Source organism: Leptodactylus fuscus, chromosome 1 (assembly GCF_031893055.1).
Source record: "Leptodactylus fuscus isolate aLepFus1 chromosome 1, aLepFus1.hap2, whole genome shotgun sequence".
Lineage (NCBI taxonomy): Eukaryota > Metazoa > Chordata > Amphibia > Anura > Leptodactylidae > Leptodactylus > Leptodactylus fuscus.
Genome location: NC_134265.1, coordinates 95,064,845 through 95,088,832, shown reverse-complemented (window position 1 = coordinate 95,088,832; position 23,988 = coordinate 95,064,845). Strand labels below are relative to the sequence as shown.

At 52.1% G+C, this 23,988-nt stretch overlaps 25 non-coding genes and 4 pseudogenes across 25 annotated transcripts; all 29 read left to right on the top strand.

Moving 5' to 3' along the window:
• The first annotated feature begins 272 nt into the window (after positions 1 to 272).
• Positions 273 to 391, top strand: LOC142191271 (5S ribosomal RNA). Its single transcript, XR_012714876.1, has one exon. It is a non-coding gene; the product is annotated as a 5S ribosomal RNA (ribosomal RNA).
• A 714-nt stretch (positions 392 to 1,105) lies between these two features.
• On the top strand, positions 1,106 to 1,224 carry LOC142190102 (5S ribosomal RNA). The gene has a single exon (XR_012714036.1). It is a non-coding gene; the product is annotated as a 5S ribosomal RNA (ribosomal RNA).
• A 715-nt stretch (positions 1,225 to 1,939) lies between these two features.
• Positions 1,940 to 2,058, top strand: LOC142190010 (5S ribosomal RNA). Its single transcript, XR_012713950.1, has one exon. It is a non-coding gene; the product is annotated as a 5S ribosomal RNA (ribosomal RNA).
• A 715-nt stretch (positions 2,059 to 2,773) lies between these two features.
• LOC142191259 (5S ribosomal RNA) lies at positions 2,774 to 2,892 on the top strand. The gene has a single exon (XR_012714865.1). It is a non-coding gene; the product is annotated as a 5S ribosomal RNA (ribosomal RNA).
• A 714-nt stretch (positions 2,893 to 3,606) lies between these two features.
• On the top strand, positions 3,607 to 3,725 carry LOC142191247 (5S ribosomal RNA). The gene has a single exon (XR_012714854.1). It is a non-coding gene; the product is annotated as a 5S ribosomal RNA (ribosomal RNA).
• Positions 3,726 to 4,440: 715 nt separating this feature from the next.
• On the top strand, positions 4,441 to 4,559 carry LOC142191235 (5S ribosomal RNA). The gene has a single exon (XR_012714842.1). It is a non-coding gene; the product is annotated as a 5S ribosomal RNA (ribosomal RNA).
• Positions 4,560 to 5,274: 715 nt separating this feature from the next.
• Positions 5,275 to 5,393, top strand: LOC142191222 (5S ribosomal RNA). The gene has a single exon (XR_012714830.1). It is a non-coding gene; the product is annotated as a 5S ribosomal RNA (ribosomal RNA).
• Positions 5,394 to 6,107: 714 nt separating this feature from the next.
• On the top strand, positions 6,108 to 6,226 carry LOC142191210 (5S ribosomal RNA). Its single transcript, XR_012714817.1, has one exon. It is a non-coding gene; the product is annotated as a 5S ribosomal RNA (ribosomal RNA).
• Positions 6,227 to 6,940: 714 nt separating this feature from the next.
• LOC142189802 (5S ribosomal RNA) lies at positions 6,941 to 7,059 on the top strand. The gene has a single exon (XR_012713755.1). It is a non-coding gene; the product is annotated as a 5S ribosomal RNA (ribosomal RNA).
• Positions 7,060 to 7,773: 714 nt separating this feature from the next.
• LOC142191197 (5S ribosomal RNA) lies at positions 7,774 to 7,892 on the top strand. The gene has a single exon (XR_012714804.1). It is a non-coding gene; the product is annotated as a 5S ribosomal RNA (ribosomal RNA).
• A 714-nt stretch (positions 7,893 to 8,606) lies between these two features.
• Positions 8,607 to 8,725, top strand: LOC142189775 (5S ribosomal RNA). Its single transcript, XR_012713730.1, has one exon. It is a non-coding gene; the product is annotated as a 5S ribosomal RNA (ribosomal RNA).
• A 714-nt stretch (positions 8,726 to 9,439) lies between these two features.
• On the top strand, positions 9,440 to 9,558 carry LOC142190185 (5S ribosomal RNA). Its single transcript, XR_012714113.1, has one exon. It is a non-coding gene; the product is annotated as a 5S ribosomal RNA (ribosomal RNA).
• Positions 9,559 to 10,273: 715 nt separating this feature from the next.
• LOC142190306 (5S ribosomal RNA) lies at positions 10,274 to 10,382 on the top strand (annotated as a pseudogene).
• Positions 10,383 to 11,096: 714 nt separating this feature from the next.
• LOC142189711 (5S ribosomal RNA) lies at positions 11,097 to 11,215 on the top strand. The gene has a single exon (XR_012713669.1). It is a non-coding gene; the product is annotated as a 5S ribosomal RNA (ribosomal RNA).
• Positions 11,216 to 11,929: 714 nt separating this feature from the next.
• LOC142189774 (5S ribosomal RNA) lies at positions 11,930 to 12,048 on the top strand. The gene has a single exon (XR_012713729.1). It is a non-coding gene; the product is annotated as a 5S ribosomal RNA (ribosomal RNA).
• A 714-nt stretch (positions 12,049 to 12,762) lies between these two features.
• On the top strand, positions 12,763 to 12,881 carry LOC142190184 (5S ribosomal RNA). The gene has a single exon (XR_012714112.1). It is a non-coding gene; the product is annotated as a 5S ribosomal RNA (ribosomal RNA).
• Positions 12,882 to 13,596: 715 nt separating this feature from the next.
• LOC142190305 (5S ribosomal RNA) lies at positions 13,597 to 13,705 on the top strand (annotated as a pseudogene).
• A 714-nt stretch (positions 13,706 to 14,419) lies between these two features.
• LOC142191185 (5S ribosomal RNA) lies at positions 14,420 to 14,538 on the top strand. The gene has a single exon (XR_012714792.1). It is a non-coding gene; the product is annotated as a 5S ribosomal RNA (ribosomal RNA).
• Positions 14,539 to 15,253: 715 nt separating this feature from the next.
• Positions 15,254 to 15,372, top strand: LOC142189980 (5S ribosomal RNA). Its single transcript, XR_012713922.1, has one exon. It is a non-coding gene; the product is annotated as a 5S ribosomal RNA (ribosomal RNA).
• Positions 15,373 to 16,086: 714 nt separating this feature from the next.
• Positions 16,087 to 16,205, top strand: LOC142191173 (5S ribosomal RNA). The gene has a single exon (XR_012714781.1). It is a non-coding gene; the product is annotated as a 5S ribosomal RNA (ribosomal RNA).
• Positions 16,206 to 16,919: 714 nt separating this feature from the next.
• LOC142190206 (5S ribosomal RNA) lies at positions 16,920 to 17,038 on the top strand. Its single transcript, XR_012714134.1, has one exon. It is a non-coding gene; the product is annotated as a 5S ribosomal RNA (ribosomal RNA).
• Positions 17,039 to 17,752: 714 nt separating this feature from the next.
• LOC142190429 (5S ribosomal RNA) lies at positions 17,753 to 17,871 on the top strand (annotated as a pseudogene).
• Positions 17,872 to 18,585: 714 nt separating this feature from the next.
• LOC142190424 (5S ribosomal RNA) lies at positions 18,586 to 18,694 on the top strand (annotated as a pseudogene).
• A 714-nt stretch (positions 18,695 to 19,408) lies between these two features.
• On the top strand, positions 19,409 to 19,527 carry LOC142190214 (5S ribosomal RNA). Its single transcript, XR_012714141.1, has one exon. It is a non-coding gene; the product is annotated as a 5S ribosomal RNA (ribosomal RNA).
• A 714-nt stretch (positions 19,528 to 20,241) lies between these two features.
• On the top strand, positions 20,242 to 20,360 carry LOC142189801 (5S ribosomal RNA). The gene has a single exon (XR_012713754.1). It is a non-coding gene; the product is annotated as a 5S ribosomal RNA (ribosomal RNA).
• Positions 20,361 to 21,074: 714 nt separating this feature from the next.
• LOC142190316 (5S ribosomal RNA) lies at positions 21,075 to 21,193 on the top strand. Its single transcript, XR_012714230.1, has one exon. It is a non-coding gene; the product is annotated as a 5S ribosomal RNA (ribosomal RNA).
• Positions 21,194 to 21,908: 715 nt separating this feature from the next.
• On the top strand, positions 21,909 to 22,027 carry LOC142190026 (5S ribosomal RNA). The gene has a single exon (XR_012713965.1). It is a non-coding gene; the product is annotated as a 5S ribosomal RNA (ribosomal RNA).
• A 715-nt stretch (positions 22,028 to 22,742) lies between these two features.
• On the top strand, positions 22,743 to 22,861 carry LOC142189943 (5S ribosomal RNA). The gene has a single exon (XR_012713888.1). It is a non-coding gene; the product is annotated as a 5S ribosomal RNA (ribosomal RNA).
• Positions 22,862 to 23,575: 714 nt separating this feature from the next.
• Positions 23,576 to 23,694, top strand: LOC142190231 (5S ribosomal RNA). The gene has a single exon (XR_012714157.1). It is a non-coding gene; the product is annotated as a 5S ribosomal RNA (ribosomal RNA).
• The last annotated feature ends 294 nt before the right edge of the window (positions 23,695 to 23,988 follow it).

Here is a 23,988-nt window from a genome sequence, read left to right as displayed (position 1 = left end):
TCTTTCTTTCACCCCCGGGATGGTTTCTTAGCCCTGCGCAGACCTTGCGCCCAGCCCTTTTGAAAGAGGGCGGCTGCGGCCTGTGACTGGTTGCTGAACAACACCTGTGGGTATAAGGGCCGCCCCCAGCTCTTGCACTGCTCCTGTTGGAGTATGAAGTTCCCTTAAGAGAAGGCAAAAAGTGAAGAAAAAGGTCTAGCGTGAAGTAGTGCAAAGGGCTGCCAGCAGCCAGGCTGCAAAGTAGAAGAGGAGTAAGTGAGAAGCCTGTCTCTGCCTACGGCCACACCACCCTGAACACGCCCGATCTCGTCTGATCTCGGAAGCTAAGCAGGGTCGGGCCTGGTTAGTACTTGGATGGGAGACCGCCTGGGAATACCAGGTGCTGTAGGCTTTTGCTTTTCCTCACTTCCACCAGCAGGGGTCACTCTCCTCTATGCCATTTTTACATTCACTTTTTACACTGCACACTTGCTTCTTTTACATTCGCTTTCTCTCTTGCACTCTTTAGGCCTTGCAAAATCCTAGTATTCTCAGTCTTACCGCTATCACTCTTAGCAGCCGCAGCGGGCGTGGTGGCCACCAGCGTTGTGGCTTTTTACTTTTAATAATAGCAGGCTTCATTTCCATAGTATCTGGGCCTCCCGCCGGGCTGGAAGCCATAGCTAGTAACCTGCAGACCAATTTACAGGGCAACACAGGCTGAACATCTTTGCAGACAACGTGCCCTAAGAAAAGAGAAGCTGACTGAAAAGCAGCTTCGCTTCCAGGCACGGGCAACCATCTCAACTTTTTCCTTAGCCGACTCCTGGACAATGGGCTCTGGTCCAGCTTGCTCTTTCTTTCACCCCCGGGATGGTTTCTTAGCCCTGCGCAGACCTTGCGCCCAGCCCTTTTGAAAGAGGGCGGCTGCGGCCTGTGACTGGTTGCTGAACAACACCTGTGGGTATAAGGGCCGCCCCCAGCTCTTGCACTGCTCCTGTTGGAGTATGAAGTTCCCTTAAGAGAAGGCAAAAAGTGAAGAAAAAGGTCTAGCGTGAAGTAGTGCAAAGGGCTGCCAGCAGCCAGGCTGCAAAGTAGAAGAGGAGTAAGTGAGAAGCCTGTCTCTGCCTACGGCCACACCACCCTGAACACGCCCGATCTCGTCTGATCTTGGAAGCTAAGCAGGGTCGGGCCTGGTTAGTACTTGGATGGGAGACCGCCTGTGAATACCAGGTGCTGTAGGCTTTTGCTTTTCCTCACTTCCACCAGCAGGGGTCACTCTCCTCTATGCCATTTTTACATTCACTTTTTACACTGCACACTTGCTTCTTTTACATTCGCTTTCTCTCTTGCACTCTTTAGGCCTTGCAAAATCCTAGTATTCTCAGTCTTACCGCTATCACTCTTAGCAGCCGCAGCGGGCGTGGTGGCCACCAGCGTTGTGGCTTTTTTCTTTTAATAATAGCAGGCTTCATTTCCATAGTATCTGGGCCTCCCGCCGGGCTGGAAGCCATAGCTAGTAACCTGCAGACCAATTTACAGGGCAACACAGGCTGAACATCTTTGCAGACAACGCGCCCTAAGAAAAGAGAAGCTGACTGAAAAGCAGCTTTGCTTCCAGGCACGGGCAACCATCTCAACTTCTTCCTTAGCCGACTACTGGACAATGGGCTCTGGTCCAGCTTGCTCTTTCTTTCACCCCCGGGATGGTTTCTTAGCCCTGCGCAGACCTTGCGCCCAGCCCTTTTGAAAGAGGGCGGCTGCGGCCTGTGACTGGTTGCTGAACAACACCTGTGGGTATAAGGGCCGCCCCCCAGCTCTTGCACTGCTCCTGTTGGAGTATGAAGTTCCCTTAAGAGAAGGCAAAAAGTGAAGAAGAAGGTCTAGCGTGAAGTAGTGCAAAGAGCTGCCAGCAGCCAGGCTGCAAAGTAGAAGAGGAGTAAGTGAGAAGCCTGTCTCTGCCTACGGCCACACCACCCTGAACACGCCCGATCTCGTCTGATCTCGGAAGCTAAGCAGGGTCGGGCCTGGTTAGTGCTTGGATGGGAGACCGCCTGGGAATACCAGGTGCTGTAGGCTTTTGCTTTTCCTCACTTCCACCAGCAGGGGTCACTCTCCTCTATGCCATTTTTACATTCACTTTTTACACTGCACACTTGCTTCTTTTACATTCGCTTTCTCTCTTGCACTCTTTAGGCCTTGCAAAATCCTAGTATTCTCAGTCTTACCGCTATCACTCTTAGCAGCCGCAGCGGGCGTGGTGGCCACCAGCGTTGTGGCTTTTTTCTTTTAATAATAGCAGGCTTCATTTCCATAGTATCTGGGCCTCCCGCCGGGCTGGAAGCCATAGCTAGTAACCTGCAGACCAATTTACAGGGCAACACAGGCTGAACATCTTTGCAGACAACGCGCCCTAAGAAAAGAGAAGCTGACTGAAAAGCAGCTTCGCTTCCAGGCACGGGCAACCATCTCAACTTCTTCCTTAGCCGACTACTGGACAATGGGCTCTGGTCCAGCTTGCTCTTTCTTTCACCCCCGGGATGGTTTCTTAGCCCTGCGCAGACCTTGCGCCCAGCCCTTTTGAAAGAGGGCGGCTGCGGCCTGTGACTGGTTGCTGAACAACACCTGTGGGTATAAGGGCCGCCCCCCAGCTCTTGCACTGCTCCTGTTGGAGTATGAAGTTCCCTTAAGAGAAGGCAAAAAGTGAAGAAGAAGGTCTAGCGTGAAGTAGTGCAAAGAGCTGCCAGCAGCCAGGCTGCAAAGTAGAAGAGGAGTAAGTGAGAAATTTGTCTCCGCCTACGGCCACACCACCCTGAACACGCCCGATCTCGTCTGATCTCGGAAGCTAAGCAGGGTCGGGCCTGGTTAGTACTTGGATGGGAGACCGCCTGGGAATACCAGGTGCTGTAGGCTTTTGCTTTTCCTCACTTCCACCAGCAGGGGTCACTCTCCTCTATGCCATTTTTACATTCACTTTTTACACTGCACACTTGCTTCTTTTACATTCGCTTTCTCTCTTGCACTCTTTAGGCCTTGCAAAATCCTAGTATTCTCAGTCTTACCGCTATCACTCTTAGCAGCCGCAGCGGGCGTGGTGGCCACCGGCGTTGTGGCTTTTTTCTTTTAATAATAGCAGGCTTCATTTCCATAGTATCTGGGCCTCCCGCCGGGCTGGAAGCCATAGCTAGTAACCTGCAGACCAATTTACAGGGCAACACAGGCTGAACATCTTTGCAGACAACGTGCCCTAAGAAAAGAGAAGCTGACTGAAAAGCAGCTTTGCTTCCAGGCACGGGCAACCATCTCAACTTCTTCCTTAGCCGACTCCTGGACAATGGGCTCTGGTCCAGCTTGCTCTTTCTTTCACCCCCGGGATGGTTTCTTAGCCCTGTGCAGACCTTGCGCCCAGCCCTTTTGAAAGAGGGCGGCTGCGGCCTGTGACTGGTTGCTGAACAACACCTGTGGGTATAAGGGCCGCCCCCAGCTCTTGCACTGCTCCTGTTGGAGTATGAAGTTCCCTTAAGAGAAGGCAAAAAGTGAAGAAAAAGGTCTAGCGTGAAGTAGTGCAAAGGGCTGCCAGCAGCCAGGCTGCAAAGTAGAAGAGGAGTAAGTGAGAAGCCTGTCTCTGCCTACGGCCACACCACCCTGAACACGCCCGATCTCGTCTGATCTCGGAAGCTAAGCAGGGTCGGGCCTGGTTAGTACTTGGATGGGAGACCGCCTGGGAATACCAGGTGCTGTAGGCTTTTGCTTTTCCTCACTTCCACCAGCAGGGGTCACTCTCCTCTATGCCATTTTTACATTCACTTTTTACACTGCACACTTGCTTCTTTTACATTCGCTTTCTCTCTTGCACTCTTTAGGCCTTGCAAAATCCTAGTATTCTCAGTCTTACCGCTATCACTCTTAGCAGCCGCAGCGGGCGTGGTGGCCACCAGCGTTGTGGCTTTTTACTTTTAATAATAGCAGGCTTCATTTCCATAGTATCTGGGCCTCCCGCCGGGCTGGAAGCCATAGCTAGTAACCTGCAGACCAATTTACAGGGCAACACAGGCTGAACATCTTTGCAGACAACGTGCCCTAAGAAAAGAGAAGCTGACTGAAAAGCAGCTTCGCTTCCAGGCACGGGCAACCATCTCAACTTCTTCCTTAGCCGACTCCTGGACAATGGGCTCTGGTCCAGCTTGCTCTTTCTTTCACCCCCGGGATGGTTTCTTAGCCCTGCGCAGACCTTGCGCCCAGCCCTTTTGAAAGAGGGCGGCTGCGGCCTGTGACTAGTTGCTGAACAACACCTGTGGGTATAAGGGCCGCCCCCCAGCTCTTGCACTGCTCCTGTTGGATTATGAAGTTCCCTTAAGAGAAGGCAAAAAGTGAAGAAGAAGGTCTAGCGTGAAGTAGTGCAAAGAGCTGCCAGCAGCCAGGCTGCAAAGTAGAAGAGGAGTAAGTGAGAAGCCTGTCTCTGCCTACGGCCACACCACCCTGAACACGCCCGATCTCGTCTGATCTCGGAAGCTAAGCAGGGTCGGGCCTGGTTAGTACTTGGATGGGAGACCGCCTGGGAATACCAGGTGCTGTAGGCTTTTGCTTTTCCTCACTTCCACCAGCAGGGGTCACTCTCCTCTATGCCATTTTTACATTCACTTTTTACACTGCACACTTGCTTCTTTTACATTCGCTTTCTCTCTTGCACTCTTTAGGCCTTGCAAAATCCTAGTATTCTCAGTCTTACCGCTATCACTCTTAGCAGCCGCAGCGGGCGTGGTGGCCACCAGCGTTGTGGCTTTTTACTTTTAATAATAGCAGGCTTCATTTCCATAGTATCTGGGCCTCCCGCCGGGCTGGAAGCCATAGCTAGTAACCTGCAGACCAATTTACAGGGCAACACAGGCTGAACATCTTTGCAGACAACGTGCCCTAAGAAAAGAGAAGCTGACTGAAAAGCAGCTTCGCTTCCAGGCACGGGCAACCATCTCAACTTCTTCCTTAGCCGACTCCTGGACAATGGGCTCTGGTCCAGCTTGCTCTTTCTTTCACCCCCGGGATGGTTTCTTAGCCCTGCGCAGACCTTGCGCCCAGCCCTTTTGAAAGAGGGCGGCTGCGGCCTGTGACTAGTTGCTGAACAACACCTGTGGGTATAAGGGCCGCCCCCCAGCTCTTGCACTGCTCCTGTTGGATTATGAAGTTCCCTTAAGAGAAGGCAAAAAGTGAAGAAGAAGGTCTAGCGTGAAGTAGTGCAAAGAGCTGCCAGCAGCCAGGCTGCAAAGTAGAAGAGGAGTAAGTGAGAAGCCTGTCTCTGCCTACGGCCACACCACCCTGAACACGCCCGATCTCGTCTGATCTCGGAAGCTAAGCAGGGTCGGGCCTGGTTAGTACTTGGATGGGAGACCGCCTGGGAATACCAGGTGCTGTAGGCTTTTGCTTTTCCTCACTTCCACCAGCAGGGGTCACTCTCCTCTATGCCATTTTTACATTCACTTTTTACACTGCACACTTGCTTCTTTTACATTCGCTTTCTCTCTTGCACTCTTTAGGCCTTGCAAAATCCTAGTATTCTCAGTCTTACCGCTATCACTCTTAGCAGCCGCAGCGGGCGTGGTGGCCACCAGCGTTGTGGCTTTTTACTTTTAATAATAGCAGGCTTCATTTCCATAGTATCTGGGCCTCCCGCCGGGCTGGAAGCCATAGCTAGTAACCTGCAGACCAATTTACAGGGCAACACAGGCTGAACATCTTTGCAGACAACATGCCCTAAGAAAAGAGAAGCTGACTGAAAAGCAGCTTCGCTTCCAGGCACGGGCAACCATCTCAACTTTTTCCTTAGCCGACTCCTGGACAATGGGCTCTGGTCCAGCTTGCTCTTTCTTTCACCCCCGGGATGGTTTCTTAGCCCTGCGCAGACCTTGCGCCCAGCCCTTTTGAAAGAGGGCGGCTGCGGCCTGTGACTGGTTGCTGAACAACACCTGTGGGTATAAGGGCCGCCCCCAGCTCTTGCACTGCTCCTGTTGGAGTATGAAGTTCCCTTAAGAGAAGGCAAAAAGTGAAGAAAAAGGTCTAGCGTGAAGTAGTGCAAAGAGCTGCCAGCAGCCAGGCTGCAAAGTAGAAGAGGAGTAAGTGAGAAGCTTGTCTCCGCCTACGGCCACACCACCCTGAACACGCCCGATCTCGTCTGATCTCGGAAGCTAAGCAGGGTCGGGCCTGGTTAGTACTTGGATGGGAGACCGCCTGGGAATACCAGGTGCTGTAGGCTTTTGCTTTTCCTCACTTCCACCAGCAGGGGTCACTCTCCTCTATGCCATTTTTACATTCACTTTTTACACTGCACACTTGCTTCTTTTACATTCGCTTTCTCTCTTGCACTCTTTAGGCCTTGCAAAATCCTAGTATTCTCAGTCTTACCGCTATCACTCTTAGCAGCCGCAGCGGGCGTGGTGGCCACCAGCGTTGTGGCTTTTTACTTTTAATAATAGCAGGCTTCATTTCCATAGTATCTGGGCCTCCCGCCGGGCTGGAAGCCATAGCTAGTAACCTGCAGACCAATTTACAGGGCAACACAGGCTGAACATCTTTGCAGACAACGTGCCCTAAGAAAAGAGAAGCTGACTGAAAAGCAGCTTCGCTTCCAGGCACGGGCAACCATCTCAACTTCTTCCTTAGCCGACTCCTGGACAATGGGCTCTGGTCCAGCTTGCTCTTTCTTTCACCCCCGGGATGGTTTCTTAGCCCTGCGCAGACCTTGCGCCCAGCCCTTTTGAAAGAGGGCGGCTGCGGCCTGTGACTGGTTGCTGAACAACACCTGTGGGTATAAGGGCCGCCCCCAGCTCTTGCACTGCTCCTGTTGGAGTATGAAGTTCCCTTAAGAGAAGGCAAAAAGTGAAGAAGAAGGTCTAGCGTGAAGTAGTGCAAAGAGCTGCCAGCAGCCAGGCTGCAAAGTAGAAGAGGAGTAAGTGAGAAGCCTGTCTCTGCCTACGGCCACTCCACCCTGAACACGCCCGATCTCGTCTGATCTCGGAAGCTAAGCAGGGTCGGGCCTGGTTAGTACTTGGATGGGAGACCGCCTGGGAATACCAGGTGCTGTAGGCTTTTGCTTTTCCTCACTTCCACCAGCAGGGGTCACTCTCCTCTATGCCATTTTTACATTCACTTTTTACACTGCACACTTGCTTCTTTTACATTCGCTTTCTCTCTTGCACTCTTTAGGCCTTGCAAAATCCTAGTATTCTCAGTCTTACCGCTATCACTCTTAGCAGCCGCAGCGGGCGTGGTGGCCACCAGCGTTGTGGCTTTTTACTTTTAATAATAGCAGGCTTCATTTCCATAGTATCTGGGCCTCCCGCCGGGCTGGAAGCCATAGCTAGTAACCTGCAGACCAATTTACAGGGCAACACAGGCTGAACATCTTTGCAGACAACGTGCCCTAAGAAAAGAGAAGCTGACTGAAAAGCAGCTTCGCTTCCAGGCACGGGCAACCATCTCAACTTCTTCCTTAGCCGACTCCTGGACAATGGGCTCTGGTCCAGCTTGCTCTTTCTTTCACCCCCGGGATGGTTTCTTAGCCCTGCGCAGACCTTGCGCCCAGCCCTTTTGAAAGAGGGCGGCTGCGGCCTGTGACTGGTTGCTGAACAACACCTGTGGGTATAAGGGCCGCCCCCAGCTCTTGCACTGCTCCTGTTGGAGTATGAAGTTCCCTTAAGAGAAGGCAAAAAGTGAAGAAAAAGGTCTAGCGTGAAGTAGTGCAAAGGGCTGCCAGCAGCCAGGCTGCAAAGTAGAAGAGGAGTAAGTGAGAAGCCTGTCTCTGCCTACGGCCACACCACCCTGAACACGCCCGATCTCGTCTGATCTCGGAAGCTAAGCAGGGTCGGGCCTGGTTAGTACTTGGATGGGAGACCGCCTGGGAATACCAGGTGCTGTAGGCTTTTGCTTTTCCTCACTTCCACCAGCAGGGGTCACTCTCCTCTATGCCATTTTTACATTCACTTTTTACACTGCACACTTGCTTCTTTTACATTCGCTTTCTCTCTTGCACTCTTTAGGCCTTGCAAAATCCTAGTATTCTCAGTCTTACCGCTATCACTCTTAGCAGCCGCAGCGGGCGTGGTGGCCACCAGCGTTGTGGCTTTTTACTTTTAATAATAGCAGGCTTCATTTCCATAGTATCTGGGCCTCCCGCCGGGCTGGAAGCCATAGCTAGTAACCTGCAGACCAATTTACAGGGCAACACAGGCTGAACATCTTTGCAGACAACGCGCCCTAAGAAAAGAGAAGCTGACTGAAAAGCAGCTTCGCTTCCAGGCACGGGCAACCATCTCAACTTCTTCCTTAGCCGACTCCTGGACAATGAGCTCTGGTCCAGCTTGCTCTTTCTTTCACCCCCGGGATGGTTTCTTAGCCCTGCGCAGACCTTGCGCCCAGCCCTTTTGAAAGAGGGCGGCTGCGGCCTGTGACTGGTTGCTGAACAACACCTGTGGGTATAAGGGCCGCCCCCAGCTCTTGCACTGCTCCTGTTGGAGTATGAAGTTCCCTTAAGAGAAGGCAAAAAGTGAAGAAAAAGGTCTAGCGTGAAGTAGTGCAAAGAGCTGCCAGCAGCCAGGCTGCAAAGTAGAAGAGGAGTAAGTGAGAAGTTTGTCTCCGCCTACGGCCACACCACCCTGAACACGCCTGATCTCGTCTGATCTCGGAAGCTAAGCAGGGTCGGGCCTGGTTAGTACTTGGATGGGAGACCGCCTGGGAATACCAGGTGCTGTAGGCTTTTGCTTTTCCTCACTTCCACCAGCAGGGGTCACTCTCCTCTATGCCATTTTTACATTCACTTTTTACACTGCACACTTGCTTCTTTTACATTCGCTTTCTCTCTTGCACTCTTTAGGCCTTGCAAAATCCTAGTATTCTCAGTCTTACCGCTATCACTCTTAGCAGCCGCAGCGGGCGTGGTGGCCACCGGCGTTGTGGCTTTTTTCTTTTAATAATAGCAGGCTTCATTTCCATAGTATCTGGGCCTCCCGCCGGGCTGGAAGCCATAGCTAGTAACCTGCAGACCAATTTACAGGGCAACACAGGCTGAACATCTTTGCAGACAACGCGCCCTAAGAAAAGAGAAGCTGACTGAAAAGCAGCTTCGCTTCCAGGCACGGGCAACCATCTCAACTTCTTCCTTAGCCGACTACTGGACAATGGGCTCTGGTCCAGCTTGCTCTTTCTTTCACCCCCGGGATGGTTTCTTAGCCCTGCGCAGACCTTGCGCCCAGCCCTTTTGAAAGAGGGCGGCTGCGGCCTGTGACTGGTTGCTGAACAACACCTGTGGGTATAAGGGCCGCCCCCAGCTCTTGCACTGCTCCTGTTGGAGTATGAAGTTCCCTTAAGAGAAGGCAAAAAGTGAAGAAAAAGGTCTAGCATGAAGTAGTGCAAAGGGCTGCCAGCAGCCAGGCTGCAAAGTAGAAGAGGAGTAAGTGAGAAGCCTGTCTCTGCTTACGGCCACACCACCCTGAACACGCCCGATCTCGTCTGATCTCGGAAGCTAAGCAGGGTCGGGCCTGGTTAGTACGTGCATGGGAGACCGCCTGGGAATACCAGGTGCTGTAGGCTTTTGCTTTTCCTCACTTCCACCAGCAGGGGTCACTCTCCTCTATGCCATTTTTACATTCACTTTTTACACTGCACACTTGCTTCTTTTACATTCGCTTTCTCTCTTGCACTCTTTAGGCCTTGCAAAATCCTAGTATTCTCAGTCTTACCGCTATCACTCTTAGCAGCCGCAGCGGGCGTGGTGGCCACCAGCGTTGTGGCTTTTTACTTTTAATAATAGCAGGCTTCATTTCCATAGTATCTGGGCCTCCCGCCGGGCTGGAAGCCATAGCTAGTAACCTGCAGACCAATTTACAGGGCAACACAGGCTGAACATCTTTGCAGACAACGCGCCCTAAGAAAAGAGAAGCTGACTGAAAAGCAGCTTCGCTTCCAGGCACGGGCAACCATCTCAACTTCTTCCTTAGCCGACTACTGGACAATGGGCTCTGGTCCAGCTTGCTCTTTCTTTCACCCCCGGGATGGTTTCTTAGCCCTGCGCAGACCTTGCGCCCAGCCCTTTTGAAAGAGGGCGGCTGCGGCCTGTGACTGGTTGCTGAACAACACCTGTGGGTATAAGGGCCGCCCCCCAGCTCTTGCACTGCTCCTGTTGGAGTATGAAGTTCCCTTAAGAGAAGGCAAAAAGTGAAGAAGAAGGTCTAGCGTGAAGTAGTGCAAAGAGCTGCCAGCAGCCAGGCTGCAAAGTAGAAGAGGAGTAAGTGAGAAGCCTGTCTCTGCCTACGGCCACACCACCCTGAAAACGCCCGATCTCGGAAGCTAAGCAGGGTCGGGCCTGGTTAGTACTTGGATGGGAGACCGCCTGGGAATACCAGGTGCTGTAGGCTTTTGCTTTTCCTCACTTCCACCAGCAGGGGTCACTCTCCTCTATGCCATTTTTACATTCACTTTTTACACTGCACACTTGCTTCTTTTACATTCGCTTTCTCTCTTGCACTCTTTAGGCCTTGCAAAATCCTAGTATTCTCAGTCTTACCGCTATCACTCTTAGCAGCCGCAGCGGGCGTGGTGGCCACCAGCGTTGTGGCTTTTTACTTTTAATAATAGCAGGCTTCATTTCCATAGTATCTGGGCCTCCCGCCGGGCTGGAAGCCATAGCTAGTAACCTGCAGACCAATTTACAGGGCAACACAGGCTGAACATCTTTGCAGACAACGTGCCCTAAGAAAAGAGAAGCTGACTGAAAAGCAGCTTCGCTTCCAGGCACGGGCAACCATCTCAACTTCTTCCTTAGCCGACTCCTGGACAATGGGCTCTGGTCCAGCTTGCTCTTTCTTTCACCCCCGGGATGGTTTCTTAGCCCTGCGCAGACCTTGCGCCCAGCCCTTTTGAAAGAGGGCGGCTGCGGCCTGTGACTGGTTGCTGAACAACACCTGTGGGTATAAGGGCCGCCCCCAGCTCTTGCACTGCTCCTGTTGGAGTATGAAGTTCCCTTAAGAGAAGGCAAAAAGTGAAGAAAAAGGTCTAGCGTGAAGTAGTGCAAAGGGCTGCCAGCAGCCAGGCTGCAAAGTAGAAGAGGAGTAAGTGAGAAGCCTGTCTCTGCCTACAGCCACACCACCCTGAACACGCCCGATCTCGTCTGATCTCGGAAGCTAAGCAGGGTCGGGCCTGGTTAGTACTTGGATGGGAGACCGCCTGGGAATACCAGGTGCTGTAGGCTTTTGCTTTTCCTCACTTCCACCAGCAGGGGTCACTCTCCTCTATGCCATTTTTACATTCACTTTTTACACTGCACACTTGCTTCTTTTACATTCGCTTTCTCTCTTGCACTCTTTAGGCCTTGCAAAATCCTAGTATTCTCAGTCTTACCGCTATCACTCTTAGCAGCCGCAGCGGGCGTGGTGGCCACCAGCGTTGTGGCTTTTTACTTTTAATAATAGCAGGCTTCATTTCCATAGTATCTGGGCCTCCCGCCGGGCTGGAAGCCATAGCTAGTAACCTGCAGACCAATTTACAGGGCAACACAGGCTGAACATCTTTGCAGACAACGCGCCCTAAGAAAAGAGAAGCTGACTGAAAAGCAGCTTCGCTTCCAGGCACGGGCAACCATCTCAACTTCTTCCTTAGCCGACTCCTGGACAATGGGCTCTGGTCCAGCTTGCTCTTTCTTTCACCCCCGGGATGGTTTCTTAGCCCTGCGCAGACCTTGCGCCCAGCCCTTTTGAAAGAGGGCGGCTGCGGCCTGTGACTGGTTGCTGAACAACACCTGTGGGTATAAGGGCCGCCCCCAGCTCTTGCACTGCTCCTGTTGGAGTATGAAGTTCCCTTAAGAGAAGGCAAAAAGTGAAGAAAAAGGTCTAGCGTGAAGTAGTGCAAAGAGCTGCCAGCAGCCAGGCTGCAAAGTAGAAGAGGAGTAAGTGAGAAGTTTGTCTCCGCCTACGGCCACACCACCCTGAACACGCCTGATCTCGTCTGATCTCGGAAGCTAAGCAGGGTCGGGCCTGGTTAGTACTTGGATGGGAGACCGCCTGGGAATACCAGGTGCTGTAGGCTTTTGCTTTTCCTCACTTCCACCAGCAGGGGTCACTCTCCTCTATGCCATTTTTACATTCACTTTTTACACTGCACACTTGCTTCTTTTACATTCGCTTTCTCTCTTGCACTCTTTAGGCCTTGCAAAATCCTAGTATTCTCAGTCTTACCGCTATCACTCTTAGCAGCCGCAGCGGGCGTGGTGGCCACCGGCGTTGTGGCTTTTTTCTTTTAATAATAGCAGGCTTCATTTCCATAGTATCTGGGCCTCCCGCCGGGCTGGAAGCCATAGCTAGTAACCTGCAGACCAATTTACAGGGCAACACAGGCTGAACATCTTTGCAGACAACGCGCCCTAAGAAAAGAGAAGCTGACTGAAAAGCAGCTTCGCTTCCAGGCACGGGCAACCATCTCAACTTCTTCCTTAGCCGACTACTGGACAATGGGCTCTGGTCCAGCTTGCTCTTTCTTTCACCCCCGGGATGGTTTCTTAGCCCTGCGCAGACCTTGCGCCCAGCCCTTTTGAAAGAGGGCGGCTGCGGCCTGTGACTGGTTGCTGAACAACACCTGTGGGTATAAGGGCCGCCCCCAGCTCTTGCACTGCTCCTGTTGGAGTATGAAGTTCCCTTAAGAGAAGGCAAAAAGTGAAGAAAAAGGTCTAGCATGAAGTAGTGCAAAGGGCTGCCAGCAGCCAGGCTGCAAAGTAGAAGAGGAGTAAGTGAGAAGCCTGTCTCTGCTTACGGCCACACCACCCTGAACACGCCCGATCTCGTCTGATCTCGGAAGCTAAGCAGGGTCGGGCCTGGTTAGTACGTGCATGGGAGACCGCCTGGGAATACCAGGTGCTGTAGGCTTTTGCTTTTCCTCACTTCCACCAGCAGGGGTCACTCTCCTCTATGCCATTTTTACATTCACTTTTTACACTGCACACTTGCTTCTTTTACATTCGCTTTCTCTCTTGCACTCTTTAGGCCTTGCAAAATCCTAGTATTCTCAGTCTTACCGCTATCACTCTTAGCAGCCGCAGCGGGCGTGGTGGCCACCAGCGTTGTGGCTTTTTACTTTTAATAATAGCAGGCTTCATTTCCATAGTATCTGGGCCTCCCGCCGGGCTGGAAGCCATAGCTAGTAACCTGCAGACCAATTTACAGGGCAACACAGGCTGAACATCTTTGCAGACAACGCGCCCTAAGAAAAGAGAAGCTGACTGAAAAGCAGCTTCGCTTCCAGGCACGGGCAACCATCTCAACTTCTTCCTTAGCCGACTACTGGACAATGGGCTCTGGTCCAGCTTGCTCTTTCTTTCACCCCCGGGATGGTTTCTTAGCCCTGCGCAGACCTTGCGCCCAGCCCTTTTGAAAGAGGGCGGCTGCGGCCTGTGACTGGTTGCTGAACAACACCTGTGGGTATAAGGGCCGCCCCCCAGCTCTTGCACTGCTCCTGTTGGAGTATGAAGTTCCCTTAAGAGAAGGCAAAAAGTGAAGAAGAAGGTCTAGCGTGAAGTAGTGCAAAGAGCTGCCAGCAGCCAGGCTGCAAAGTAGAAGAGGAGTAAGTGAGAAGCCTGTCTCTGCCTACGGCCACACCACCCTGAAAACGCCCGATCTCGGAAGCTAAGCAGGGTCGGGCCTGGTTAGTACTTGGATGGGAGACCGCCTGGGAATACCAGGTGCTGTAGGCTTTTGCTTTTCCTCACTTCCACCAGCAGGGGTCACTCTCCTCTATGCCATTTTTACATTCACTTTTTACACTGCACACTTGCTTCTTTTACATTCGCTTTCTCTCTTGCACTCTTTAGGCCTTGCAAAATCCTAGTATTCTCAGTCTTACCGCTATCACTCTTAGCAGCCGCAGCGGGCGTGGTGGCCACCAGCGTTGTGGCTTTTTACTTTTAATAATAGCAGGCTTCATTTCCATAGTATCTGGGCCTCCCGCCGGGCTGGAAGCCATAGCTAGTAACCTGCAGACCAATTTACAGGGCAACACAGGCTGAACATCTTTGCAGACAACGTGCCCTAAGAAAAGAGAAGCTGACTGAAAAGCAGCTTCGCTTCCAGGCACGGGCAACCATCTCAACTTTTTCCTTAGCCGACTCCTGGACAATGGGCTCTGGTCCAGCTTGCTCTTTCTTTCACCCCCGGGATGGTTTCTTAGCCCTGCGCAGACCTTGCGCCCAGCCCTTTTGAAAGAGGGCGGCTGCGGCCTGTGACTGGTTGCTGAACAACACCTGTGGGTATAAGGGCCGCCCCCAGCTCTTGCACTGCTCCTGTTGGAGTATGAAGTTCCCTTAAGAGAAGGCAAAAAGTGAAGAAAAAGGTCTAGCGTGAAGTAGTGCAAAGGGCTGCCAGCAGCCAGGCTGCAAAGTAGAAGAGGAGTAAGTGAGAAGCCTGTCTCTGCCTACGGCCACACCACCCTGAACACGCCCGATCTCGTCTGATCTCGGAAGCTAAGCAGGGTCGGGCCTGGTTAGTACTTGGATGGGAGACCGCCTGGGAATACCAGGTGCTGTAGGCTTTTGCTTTTCCTCACTTCCACCAGCAGGGGTCACTCTCCTCTATGCCATTTTTACATTCACTTTTTACACTGCACACTTGCTTCTTTTACATTCGCTTTCTCTCTTGCACTCTTTAGGCCTTGCAAAATCCTAGTATTCTCAGTCTTACCGCTATCACTCTTAGCAGCCGCAGCGGGCGTGGTGGCCACCAGCGTTGTGGCTTTTTTCTTTTAATAATAGCAGGCTTCATTTCCATAGTATCTGGGCCTCCCGCCGGGCTGGAAGCCATAGCTAGTAACCTGCAGACCAATTTACAGGGCAACACAGGCTGAACATCTTTGCAGACAACGCGCCCTAAGAAAAGAGAAGCTGACTGAAAAGCAGCTTCGCTTCCAGGCACGGGCAACCATCTCAACTTCTTCCTTAGCCGACTACTGGACAATGGGCTCTGGTCCAGCTTGCTCTTTCTTTCACCCCCGGGATGGTTTCTTAGCCCTGCGCAGACCTTGCGCCCAGCCCTTTTGAAAGAGGGCGGCTGCGGCCTGTGACTGGTTGCTGAACAACACCTGTGGGTATAAGGGCCGCCCCCCAGCTCTTGCACTGCTCCTGTTGGAGTATGAAGTTCCCTTAAGAGAAGGCAAAAAGTGAAGAAGAAGGTCTAGCGTGAAGTAGTGCAAAGAGCTGCCAGCAGCCAGGCTGCAAAGTAGAAGAGGAGTAAGTGAGAAGCCTGTCTCTGCCTACGGCCACACCACCCTGAACACGCCCGATCTCGTCTGATCTCGGAAGCTAAGCAGGGTCAGGCCTGGTTAGTACTTGGATGGGAGACCGCCTGGGAATACCAGGTGCTGTAGGCTTTTGCTTTTCCTCACTTCCACCAGCAGGGGTCACTCTCCTCTATGCCATTTTTACATTCACTTTTTACACTGCACACTTGCTTCTTTTACATTCGCTTTCTCTCTTGCACTCTTTAGGCCTTGCAAAATCCTAGTATTCTCAGTCTTACCGCTATCACTCTTAGCAGCCGCAGCGGGCGTGGTGGCCACCAGCGTTGTGGCTTTTTACTTTTAATAATAGCAGGCTTCATTTCCATAGTATCTGGGCCTCCCGCCGGGCTGGAAGCCATAGCTAGTAACCTGCAGACCAATTTACAGGGCAACACAGGCTGAACATCTTTGCAGACAACGTGCCCTAAGAAAAGAGAAGCTGACTGAAAAGCAGCTTCGCTTCCAGGCACGGGCAACCATCTCAACTTCTTCCTTAGCCGACTCCTGGACAATGGGCTCTGGTCCAGCTTGCTCTTTCTTTCACCCCCGGGATGGTTTCTTAGCCCTGCGCAGACCTTGCGCCCAGCCCTTTTGAAAGAGGGCGGCTGCGGCCTGTGACTGGTTGCTGAACAACACCTGTGGGTATAAGGGCCGCCCCCAGCTCTTGCACTGCTCCTGTTGGAGTATGAAGTTCCCTTAAGAGAAGGCAAAAAGTGAAGAAAAAGGTCTAGCGTGAAGTAGTGCAAAGGGCTGCCAGCAGCCAGGCTGCAAAGTAGAAGAGGAGTAAGTGAGAAGCCTGTCTCTGCCTACGGCCACACCACCCTGAACACGCCCGATCTCGTCTGATCTCGGAAGCTAAGCAGGGTCGGGCCTGGTTAGTACTTGGATGGGAGACCGCCTGGGAATACCAGGTGCTGTAGGCTTTTGCTTTTCCTCACTTCCACCAGCAGGGGTCACTCTCCTCTATGCCATTTTTACATTCACTTTTTACACTGCACACTTGCTTCTTTTACATTCGCTTTCTCTCTTGCACTCTTTAGGCCTTGCAAAATCCTAGTATTCTCAGTCTTACCGCTATCACTCTTAGCAGCCGCAGCGGGCGTGGTGGCCACCAGCGTTGTGGCTTTTTACTTTTAATAATAGCAGGCTTCATTTCCATAGTATCTGGGCCTCCCGCCGGGCTGGAAGCCATAGCTAGTAACCTGCAGACCAATTTACAGGGCAACACAGGCTGAACATCTTTGCAGACAACGTGCCCTAAGAAAAGAGAAGCTGACTGAAAAGCAGCTTCGCTTCCAGGCACGGGCAACCATCTCAACTTCTTCCTTAGCCGACTCCTGGACAATGGGCTCTGGTCCAGCTTGCTCTTTCTTTCACCCCCGGGATGGTTTCTTAGCCCTGCGCAGACCTTGCGCCCAGCCCTTTTGAAAGAGGGCGGCTGCGGCCTGTGACTGGTTGCTGAACAACACCTGTGGGTATAAGGGCCGCCCCCAGCTCTTGCACTGCTCCTGTTGGAGTATGAAGTTCCCTTAAGAGAAGGCAAAAAGTGAAGAAAAAGGTCTAGCGTGAAGTAGTGCAAAGAGCTGCCAGCAGCCAGGCTGCAAAGTAGAAGAGGAGTAAGTGAGAAGTTTGTCTCCGCCTACGGCCACACCACCCTGAACACGCCCGATCTCGTCTGATCTTGGAAGCTAAGCAGGGTCGGGCCTGGTTAGTACTTGGATGGGAGACCGCCCGGGGATACCAGGTGCTGTAGGCTTTTGCTTTTCCTCACTTCCACCAGCAGGGGTCACTCTCCTTTATGCCATTTTTACATTCACTTTTTACACTGCACACTTGCTTCTTTTACATTCGCTTTCTCTCTTGCACTCTTTAGGCCTTGCAAAATCCTAGTATTCTCAGTCTTACCGCTATCACTCTTAGCAGCCGCAGCGGGCGTGGTGGCCACCAGCGTTGTGGCTTTTTACTTTTAATAATAGCAGGCTTCATTTCCATAGTATCTGGGCCTCCCGCCGGGCTGGAAGCCATAGCTAGTAACCTGCAGACCAATTTACAGGGCAACACAGGCTGAACATCTTTGCAGACAACGTGCCCTAAGAAAAGAGAAGCTGACTGAAAAGCAGCTTTGCTTCCAGGCACGGGCAACCGTCTCAACTTCTTCCTTAGCCGACTCCTGGACAATGGGCTCTGGTCCAGCTTGCTCTTTCTTTCACCCCCGGGATGGTTTCTTAGCCCTGCGCAGACCTTGCGCCCAGCCCTTTTGAAAGAGGGCGGCTACGGCCTGTGACTGGTTTCTGAACAACACCTGTGGGTATAAGGGCCGCCCCCAGCTCTTGCACTGCTCCTGTTGGAGTATGAAGTTCCCTTAAGAGAAGGCAAAAAGTGAAGAAAAAGGTCTAGCGTGAAGTAGTGCAAAGAGCTGCCAGCAGCCAGGCTGCAAAGTAGAAGAGGAGTAAGTGAGAAGCCTGTCTCCGCCTACGGCCACACCACCCTGAACACGCCCAATATTGTCTGATCTCGGAAGCTAAGCAGGGGCGGGCCTGGTTAGTACTTGAATGGGAGACCGCCTGGGAATACCAGGTGCTGTAGGCTTTTGCTTTTCCTCACTTCCACCAGCAGGGCTCACTCTCCTCTATGCCATTTTTACATTCACTTTTTACACTGCACACTTGCTTCTTTTACATTCGCTTTCTCTCTTGCACTCTTTAGGCCTTGCAAAATCCTAGTATTCTCAGTCTTACCGCTATCACTCTTAGCAGCCGCAGCGGGCGTGGTGGCCACCAGCGTTGTGGCTTTTTACTTTTAATAATAGCAGGCTTCATTTCCATAGTATCTGGGCCTCCCGCCGGGCTGGAAGCCATAGCTAGTAACCTGCAGACCAATTTACAGGGCAACACAGGCTGAACATCTTTGCAGACAACGTGCCCTAAGAAAAGAGAAGCTGACTGAAAAGCAGCTTCGCGTCCAGGCACGGGCAACCATCTCAACTTCTTCCTTAGCCGACTCCTGGACAATGGGCTCTGGTCCAGCTTGCTCTTTCTTTCACCCCCGGGATGGTTTCTTAGCCCTGCGCAGACCTTGCGCCCAGCCCTTTTGAAAGAGGGCGGCTGCGGCCTGTGACTGGTTGCTGAACAACACCTGTGGGTATAAGGGCCGCCCCCAGCTCTTGCACTGCTCCTGTTGGAGTATGAAGTTCCCTTAAGAGAAGGCAAAAAGTGAAGAAAAAGGTCTAGCGTGAAGTAGTGCAAAGAGCTGCCAGCAGCCAGGCTGCAAAGTAGAAGAGGAGTAAGTGAGAAGTTTGTCTCCGCCTACGGCCACACCACCCTAAACACGCCCGATCTCGGAAGCTAAGCAGGGTCGGGCCTGGTTAGTACTTGGATGGGAGACCGCCTGGGAATACCAGGTGCTGTAGGCTTTTGCTTTTCCTCACTTCCACCAGCAGGGGTCACTCTCCTCTATGCCATTTTTACATTCACTTTTTACACTGCACACTTGCTTCTTTTACATTCGCTTTCTCTCTTGCACTCTTTAGGCCTTGCAAAATCCTAGTATTCTCAGTCTTACCGCTATCACTCTTAGCAGCCGCAGCGGGCGTGGTGGCCACCAGCGTTGTGGCTTTTTACTTTTAATAATAGCAGGCTTCATTTCCATAGTATCTGGGCCTCCCGCTGGGCTGGAAGCCATAGCTGGTAACCTGCAGACCAATTTACAGGGCAACACAGGCTGAACATCTTTGCAGACAACGCGCCCTAAGAAAAGAGAAGCTGACTGAAAAGCAGCTTCGCTTCCAGGCACGGGCAACAATCTCAACTTCTTCCTTAGCCGACTCCTGGACAATGGTCTCTGGTCCAGCTTGCTCTTTCTTTCACCCCCGGGATGGTTTCTTAGCCCTGCGCAGACCTTGCGCCCAGCCCTTTTGAAAGAGGGCGGCTGCGGCCTGTGACTGGTTGCTGAACAACACCTGTGGGTATAAGGGCCGCCCCCAGCTCTTGCACTGCTCCTGTTGGAGTATGAAGTTCCCTTAAGAGAAGGCAAAAAGTGAAGAAAAAGGTCTAGCGTGAAGTAGTGCAAAGAGCTGCCAGCAGCCAGGCTGCAAAGTAGAAGAGGAGTAAGTGAGAAGCCTGTCTCTGCCTATGGCCACACCACCCAGAACACGCCCGATCTCGTCTGATCTTGGAAGCTAAGCAGGGGTGGGCCTGGTTAGTACTTGGATGGGAGACCGCCTGGGAATACCAGGTGCTGTAGGCTTTTGCTTTTCCTCACTTCCACCAGCAGGGGTCACTCTCCTCTATGCCATTTTTACATTCACTTTTTACACTGCACACTTGCTTCTTTTACATTCGCTTTCTCTCTTGCACTCTTTAGGCCTTGCAAAATCCTAGTATTCTCAGTCTTACCGCTATCACTCTTAGCAGCCGCAGCGGGCGTGGTGGCCACCAGCGTTGTGGCTTTTTACTTTTAATAATAGCAGGCTTCATTTCCATAGTATCTGGGCCTCCCGCCGGGCTGGAAGCCATAGCTAGTAACCTGCAGACCAATTTACAGGGCAACACAGGCTGAACATCTTTGCAGACAACGCGCCCTAAGAAAAGAGAAGCTGACTGAAAAGCAGCTTCGCTTCCAGGCACGGGCAACCATCTCAACTTCTTCCTTAGCCGACTCCTGGACAATGGGCTCTGGTCCAGCTTGCTCTTTCTTTCACCCCCGGGATGGTTTCTTAGCCCTGCGCAGACCTTGCGCCCAGCCCTTTTGAAAGAGGGCGGCTGCGGCCTGTGACTGGTTGCTGAACAACACCTGTGGGTATAAGGGCCGCCCCCAGCTCTTGCACTGCTCCTGTTGGAGTATGAAGTTCCCTTAAGAGAAGGCAAAAAGTGAAGAAAAAGGTCTAGCGTGAAGTAGTGCAAAGAGCTGCCAGCAGCCAGGCTGCAAAGTAGAAGAGGAGTAAGTGAGAAGTTTGTCTCCGCCTACGGCCACACCACCCTGAACACGCCCGATCTCGTCTGATCTCGGAAGCTAAGCAGGGGCGGGCCTGGTTAGTACTTGGATGGGAGACCGCCTGGGAATACCAGGTGCTGTAGGCTTTTGCTTTTCCTCACTTCCACCAGCAGGGGTACCTCTCCTCTATGCCATTTTTACATTCACTTTTTACACTGCACACTTGCTTCTTTTACATTCGCTTTCTCTCTTGCACTCTTTAGGCCTTGCAAAATCCTAGTATTCTCAGTCTTACCGCTATCACTCTTAGCAGCCGCAGCGGGCGTGGTGGCCACCAGCGTTGTGGCTTTTTACTTTTAATAATAGCAGGCTTCATTTCCATAGTATCTGGGCCTCCCGCCGGGCTGGAAGCCATAGCTAGTAACCTGCAGACCAATTTACAGGGCAACACAGGCTGAACATCTTTGCAGACAACGTGCCCTAAGAAAAGAGAAGCTGACTGAAAAGCAGCTTCGCTTCCAGGCACGGGCAACCATCTCAACTTCTTCCTTAGCCGACTCCTGGACAATAGGCTCTGGTCCAGCTTGCTCTTTCTTTCACCCCCGGGATGGTTTCTTAGCCCTGCGCAGACCTTGCGCCCAGCCCTTTTGAAAGAGGGCGGCTACGGCCTGTGACTGGTTTCTGAACAACACCTGTGGGTATAAGGGCCGCCCCCAGCTCTTGCACTGCTCCTGTTGGAGTATGAAGTTCCCTTAAGAGAAGGCAAAAAGTGAAGAAAAAGGTCTAGCGTGAAGTAGTGCAAAGAGCTGCCAGCAGCCAGGCTGCAAAGTAGAAGAGGAGTAAGTGAGAAGTTTGTCTCCGCCTACGGCCACACCACCCTGAACACGCCTGATCTCGTCTGATCTCGGAAGCTAAGCAGGGTCGGGACTGGTTAGTACTTGGATGGGAGACCGCCTGGGAATACCAGGTGCTATATGCTTTTGCTTTTCCTCACTTCCACCAGCAGGGGTCACTCTCCTCTATGCCATTTTTACATTCACTTTTTACACTGCACACTTGCTTCTTTTACATTCGCTTTCTCTCTTGCACTCTTTAGGCCTTGCAAAATCCTAGTATTCTCAGTCTTACCGCTATCACTCTTAGCAGCCGCAGCAGGCGTGGTGGCCACCAGCGTTGTGGCTTTTTACTTTTAATAATAGCAGGCTTCATTTCCATAGTATCTGGGCCTCCCGCCGGGCTGGAAGCCATAGCTAGTAACCTGCAGACCAATTTACAGGGCAACACAGGCTGAACATCTTTGCAGACAACGCGCCCTAAGAAAAGAGAAGCTGACTGAAAAGCAGCTTCGCTTCCAGGCACGGGCAACCATCTCAACTTCTTCCTTAGCCGACTCCTGGACAATGGGCTCTGGTCCAGCTTGCTCTTTCTTTCACCCCCGGGATGGTTTCTTAGCCCTGCGCAGACCTTGCGCCCAGCCCTTTTGAAAGAGGGCGGCTGCGGCCTGTGACTGGTTGCTGAACAACACCTGTGGGTATAAGGGCCGCCCCCCAGCTCTTGCACTGCTCCTGTTGGAGTATGAAGTTCCCTTAAGAGAAGGCAAAAAGTGAAGAAAAAGGTCTAGCGTGAAGTAGTGCAAAGAGCTGCCAGCAGCCAGGCTGCAAAGTAGAAGAGGAGTAAGTGAGAAGTTTGTCTCCGCCTACGGCCACACCACCCTGAACACGCCCGATCTCGTCTGATCTCGTAAGCTAAGCAGGGTCGGGCCTGGTTAGTACTTGGATGGGAGACCGCCTGGGAATACCAGGTGCTGTAGGCTTTTGCTTTTCCTCACTTCCACCAGCAGGGGTCACTCTCCTCTATGCCATTTTTACATTCACTTTTTACACTGCACACTTGCTTCTTTTACATTCGCTTTCTCTCTTGCACTCTTTAGGCCTTGCAAAATCCTAGTATTCTCAGTCTTACCGCTATCACTCTTAGCAGCCGCAGCGGGCGTGGTGGCCACCAGCGTTGTGGCTTTTTACTTTTAATAATAGCAGGCTTTATTTCCATAGTATCTGGGCCTCCCGCCGGGCTGGAAGCCATAGCTAGTAACCTGCAGACCAATTTACAGGGCAACACAGTCTGAACATCTTTGCAGACAACGCGCCCTAAGAAAAGAGAAGCTGACTGAAAAGCAGCTTCGCTTCCAGGCACGGGCAACCATCTCAACTTCTTCCTTAGCCGACTCCTGGACAATGGGCTCTGGTCCAGCTTGCTCTTTCTTTCACCCCCGGGATGGTTTCTTAGCCCTGCGCAGACCTTGCGCCCAGCCCTTTTGAAAGAGGGCGGCTGCGGCCTGTGACTGGTTGCTGAACAACACCTGTAGGTATAAGGGCCGCCCCCCAGCTCTTGCACTGCTCCTGTTGGAGTATGAAGTTCCCTTAAGAGAAGGCAAAAAGTGAAGAAAAAGGTCTAGCGTGAAGTAGTGCAAAGAGCTGCCAGCAGCCAGGCTGCAAAGTAGAAGAGGAGTAAGTGAGAAGCCTGTCTCTGCCTACGGCCACACCACCCTGAACACGCCCGATCTCGTCTGATCTCGGAAGCTAAGCAGGGTCGGGCCTGGTTAGTACTTGGATGGCAGACCGCCTGGGAATACCAGGTGCTGTAGGCTTTTGCTTTTCCTCACTTCCACCAGCAGGGGTCACTCTCCTCTATGCCATTTTTACATTCACTTTTTACACTGCACACTTGCTTCTTTTACATTCGCTTTCTCTCTTGCACTCTTTAGGCCTTGCAAAATCCTAGTATTCTCAGTCTTACCGCTATCACTCTTAGCAGCCGCAGCGGGCGTGGTGGCCACCAGCGTTGTGGCTTTTTACTTTTAATAATAGCAGGCTTCATTTCCATAGTATCTGGGCCTCCCGCCGGGCTGGAAGCCATAGCTAGTAACCTGCAGACCAATTTACAGGGCAACACAGGCTGAACATCTTTGCAGACAACGCGCCCTAAGAAAAGAGAAGCTGACTGAAAAGCAGCTTCGCTTCCAGGCACGGGCAACCATCTCAACTTCTTCCTTAGCCGACTCCTGGACAATGGGCTCTGGTCCAGCTTGCTCTTTCTTTCACCCCCGGGATGGTTTCTTAGCCCTGCGCAGACCTTGCGCCCAGCCCTTTTGAAAGAGGGCGGCTGCGGCCTGTGACTGGTTGCTGAACAACACCTGTGGGTATAAGGGCCGCCCCCAGCTCTTGCACTGCTCCTGTTGGAGTATGAAGTTCCCTTAAGAGAAGGCAAAAAGTGAAGAAAAAGGTCTAGCGTGAAGTAGTGCAAAGAGCTGCCAGCAGCCAGGCTGCAAAGTAGAAGAGGAGTAAGTGAGAAGCCTGTCTCTGCCTACGGCCACACCACCCTGAACACGCCCGATCTCGTCTGATCTTGGAAGCTAAGCAGGGTCGGGCCTGGTTAGTACTTGGATGGGAAACCGCCCGGGGATACCAGGTGCTGTAGGCTTTTGCTTTTCCTCACTTCCACCAGCAGGGGTCACTCTCCTTTATGCCATTTTTACATTCACTTTTTACACTGCACACTTGCTTCTTTTACATTCGCTTTCTCTCTTGCACTCTTTAGGCCTTGCAAAATCCTAGTATTTTCAGTCTTACCGCTATCACTCTTAGCAGCCGCAGCGGGCGTGGTGGCCACCAGCGTTGTGGCTTTTTACTTTTAATAATAGCAGGCTTCATTTCCATAGTATCTGGGCCTCCCGCCGGGCTGGAAGCCATAGCTAGTAACGTGCAGACCAATTTA